Source organism: Gadus chalcogrammus, chromosome 7 (assembly GCF_026213295.1).
Source record: "Gadus chalcogrammus isolate NIFS_2021 chromosome 7, NIFS_Gcha_1.0, whole genome shotgun sequence".
Lineage (NCBI taxonomy): Eukaryota > Metazoa > Chordata > Actinopteri > Gadiformes > Gadidae > Gadus > Gadus chalcogrammus.
In genome coordinates, this window is record NC_079418.1 from 23002150 (window position 1) to 23006994 (window position 4845).

At 45.0% G+C, this 4845-nt stretch overlaps 1 protein-coding gene across 1 annotated transcript in view; it reads left to right on the forward strand.

Annotated features, from left to right (window-relative positions):
- LOC130386059 (CD166 antigen homolog A-like) overlaps window positions 1–4845 on the forward strand; it is a 20204-nt gene that overhangs the window by 822 nt on the left and 14537 nt on the right. The window lies entirely within an intron of this gene.

A 4845-nucleotide genomic window follows, 5' to 3' on the forward strand; every position in this document is an offset into this window, starting at 1 on the left:
TGTGTGCGTTTTTGTGTGTGCATTCGTGTAAGTTTGCATTATTGATAAATAATAAATGGGTAATAGCAAAGAATTTCCCAAAGTTACTCTAACATCAGTGTATAAGACACACATACAGGACGGAACAACTCTTGGCCTTCTGTAGAGCCACTTTATCATGTAGTTTAATTACTGTCTGGGGCAGCAGCAGGGCTGGACTGCACCTTATTCAGGATGTTATCTGTAGGCGGAGGGGGCTGCTTATTGTCAGTGAGCCAGTCTAGTAGGTTGAAGGACATTCAGTGCTCCATAGCCAGGGGTTCAATCATTTGATCTTATCTACTGACCGGGGCCACAACCCCCCCCCCCACCCCACCCCCCACCCCCTCCTCCCCAAAATACACACACGCTCGTCACAACCACCTCCCGCCCCATAGGGTGCCGGGTGCGGGGGGCGCTGGCTATTGTTGCCACAAGCCATCAAAAACAAGGCAAAATCCATATGCCCTCACTGGAAACCACAGATTGCAAAGATAGTGATTCAAGTCTGCTTCTTCTGGACTGATCTGTGGTCTCTTCCACATCAAAGGGCGGATGGTTTTTGAAGTTTGGAGGCATGGGAGGCTTTTTCCAGGCTACATTCACAGTGGATAGCCGCTAGAGGAGGCCCAGGTTTTTGGAAGAGAGAATTGAATCTGTAAGCGTTGAACTATATTAAATCCCCTTCTTGCCCAGCCGAGAGTTACAGAGTGTGGGGCACCTCCGGCGTCCAGAACTAATGAATTCAAATGGAAGGGGCCAGCAGCATTATTTCTCAGAATATGGTGGGGGTATGGCATAAGCCCCCCGAATATCCCCTCAAAAAAAGGCAGGAATGTTCCAGGTTGTTTGCTTACTAAGGGATTCTTGGGCACATCATTAAAAGTGAAAGGTGTAAGCCTTGTAAATCGGTATCTTTAAGTGTGCGTTTATGTTTGTGTATGTTTTTGGGACAAACGTGTATATGTGTGTTTGTGTGTGTGTGTGTGTGTGTGTGTGTGTGTGTGTGTGTGTGTGTGTGTGTGTGTGTGTGTGTGTGTGTGTGTGTTTGTGTGTGTGTGTGTGTGTGTGTGTGTGTGTGTGTGTGTGTGTGTGTGTGTGTGTGTGTGTGTGTGTGTGTGTGTGTGTGTGTGTGTGTCTGTTGAAGTGTGACCAAACTGAAGGGAAAGCACACAAAACTTACCAGCGACTCAAATTGAACGCCAGAGCCTTGGATTACACTGTCGTAAAAGCAGTTTATAGTCCTACGTCAAATAATCTCAGGTACACTTAACTCTCCCCAAAATTAATTCCCCTGCTTTGCTTGTTACTTCTATCCTCCCTGACCAAAAATGACAATTTATTTTACATGCTTGGAAAAGTCACAACCGTGGCTAATAAGCCTAATATATTCAATGATAGGTAATAGCTGCCGACAATAGCCAGTAGTTCTACTCTGGTTTGGTGACAGGATTCATTCATCGAAGACAAGCAGGCTGAGGAGAAGGCGTGGTCTGACATGCGTTTGGAATTCCCTTACCTCAGGGAATGGTGTCTTTGCAACCCTATCTGTAATCTGCCCAGACAAGCTAAGGAGCAACTAGTTTCATTTCTGGAGGGAAAATACCTATGGTAGAATAGACAAGGGAGGGAATGTGTGTGTGTGTGCGTGTGTGTGTGTGTGTGTGTGTGTGTGTGTGTGTGTGGTGTGTGTGTGTGTGTGTGTGTGTGTGTGTGTGTGTGTGTGTGTGTGTGTGTGTGTGTGTGTGTGTGTGTGTGTGTGTGTGTGTGTGTGTGTGTGTGTGTGTGTGTGTGTGTGTGGGTGTGTTTGGGTGTGTGTGAGTGTGAATGCTGTATACCCTGCAACCTGGATGGGTGACAGTCTAGGTTACAGCATGCTACCATCAATCTGTGTGCAAAGGGTGCTGTGGTTCAATGCCACCTTGACCTTTAACCTTTCTACATAGCTGATTGTTGGCTGCTCACTTGCTCCCCCCTAAAAAGGTCAGAGATATATTTTCAAGCCCCCCATTTAACCCCCTTTTACCCCCTGGGCATTCTGAACCTTTCCACCAGGAATGCTCCACAGTTTGATCTATGATGCAGAAAGACCATGCAGCCCCCCCCTCAATCCTTCCCCGCAGAGTTCAAACAAGTTATATGAGCAGCGTGCGATGCAAGGGGAAGCTAGCCAGGTAGATATATGGCTGATAGGCAGGGCCGTACAGCCGACTCCTCTGGGTCCTTCATTTGGTTTTATTTGCCACACAGCTACCTCCTATATCTTTGGTACAAGGATCCAAGGTTTTTATTGGTGTCCCTAAAGTGCTGCTGAAGTATCGACTAGGTTCTGCTATAAATGTATAGTAACATAAAAGAGTAAGTGATTATATTATATTTTGGGCTCTGTTTTGTAGGCCTATGGCTGTTAGTTTGCAGTAACACATGGTGTAACACCTATGTTGCTGAAGGCATTATAGGACTATAGGTATTATAGGTCAGCCTAGTAGTCATTATTTGTTTAACACCTTGCTATGCAGGTGGCTCCATGGTAACATTACCGGTAATCTAATGTCTCAAATGTCAAACAACTAACTAAACATAAAGTAGCAGGACAATATGTTACTAAGTAACCATACGTTTGTCCTCAATGGTTTTCTTCTTTCAAGGGAGTGGCACTGTGAGCCGTCGTTGGTTCAAATGTCAGGAAGCTACCTAGCAAACAAACAGACCCAGTAGGTAGAAATAAGGGTGCGGGAGGAGACTGACAGGCAGGGGAGGGGTTACCACGCTGCTGTTGTATAGTTAGCACTTCTGCTTGCAATACTAATACACCATAGATATTTCAGTCATGTGTGTTTTTTTTGGGCTGCTGTTCCCTCTCGTGGCTGGATAGAAAACTTGGCACGTCTGGGAGTGGATTTGTGGATCCATTAAGCCTCCCCCGATTTTTCTGTTTTGTTTCCCTCATTCAAGGATAAACGTAACAATACAGTGAGCGAATTGCTGATACTCTCATATGCCTCCTTCTTCTTGATATTAACTCTCCTTATTGAGATTCATGAAGATGAAACAGGTAGAACTGTCACTCCAGTATGTATATATGGATCCTGACCCTACATTTATGAATAAATCAGGAAAATGTTTAAAAATGTAAATATAGAAAAATACAAAACCAAAGATGGCGAGTATACCTTGAAATCAATTAAATTTACATAGCCTGTAATAAGAGTCCAACTAGGTGTTTTTCGGGGGCTTTCTGATCTTATTATTTTACTTGTCTCTGGTATTCCCCTCCTTATATACTTCTTATATCGTAATAGTCATTGTGTTTCTATCCAGTAGCCCCACAGTAGTTCAGTTCATTGTAAAGGAAACACATGGACAGGGTAAAGTTCCAACCACACCCTTGTAACCTAGCAGCCCTTCTAGCTGATTTGACTGATAATTTAACTGCAGTAGAAAAGACACTGTGAGTGTGAGTAGTAAATTATTAACAATAGTGCGAGAAAAAAAAAATACAGGTCAGCTGCAAGTTAAATGCTGGTAGAACAAACAGCACCAACCAGAGCAATTTTTATCTTGGCCCAGTGCCCAGTATGTGTGTGTGTGTGTCTGTGTGTTTGTGTGTGTATGTGTGTGTTTGTGTGTGTGCGTGCGTGCGTGCCTGGCTGCCTGCCCCCCCTGCGTCTTTGCTTGAGTGCCTGCGTGCGTGCGTGTGTGCATGCGTGTGTCTCTCTTGCCTATGTCTCTTACTCACTCTTTGTATTTCTCTCTCACTTTATCTCTCTCTGTCTCTCTCCCTCACTCGCTCTGTCTCTCTCTGTCGCTCTCTAAGGAATCCATTTTCCCAGGGTTTAGTGGTTGTCAGCCAGAACATGAGCTCTGTGTCTAATGCTGAGTGGATGGGAGGGGTGAAGGTCTTCCTCTCAAAGGCTATCACTAGGGGCTGTGGCTGCCACTGTTTAACCTTTATTTTAAGTTTTGATATATCGTAACTTCCTTCTCGCATCACCCGCCCAGTCATTGACTGTTGCAAAAGGAAAGTGTGACTGAGATGAGGTAATGGTTGAATCAGCGATCTTCCGCAAACATACACACACACACACACACACACGTACACACAAACACACACATACACACACACACACACACACACACACACACACACACACACACACACACACACACACACACACACACACACACACACACACACACACACACACACACACACACACACACACACACACACGCGCACATACACACACACACACATATTCTCACCGAAACCGAGTTATGATGTTCACAGTTATGATGTTCACAGGGGGAAGTCATTTGACTGCCCAGGAAAGCGTGACAGCATCAAAGAGGAAAGAAGTTGAACACTGCATTGGCCTTCATTGATGTGTCTGTTTGTGTGTGTGTGTGTGTGTGTGTGTGTGTGTGTGTGTGTGTGTGTGTGTGTGTGTGTGTGTGTGTGTGTGTGTGTGTGTGTGTGTGTGTGTGTGTGTGTGTGTGTGCGTGCGTGCGTGCGTGCGTGCGTGCGTGCGTGTGTGTGTGTGTGTGTGTGTGTGTGTGTGTGGGGGGGGGGGCGTGTATATTTGTATATATATTTCTACATTTAAAAAGTACATGTATATATATCCCTGTATATACACATATATTTCTTTATTTAATGTTTGTTAAAATAAAAAATGGATGAAGTCGAACTTACAAAAATAATTGAAATAAAAGTGAGGTTGGAGGGAGGACGTGTGGCGGGGGGTACTCTCTCTCCTGAGAGGCAGGCCTGAACGTATGGAGGCCAGTGTTTCCCACAGAAATTTTGGAGACTATGGGGGGGGG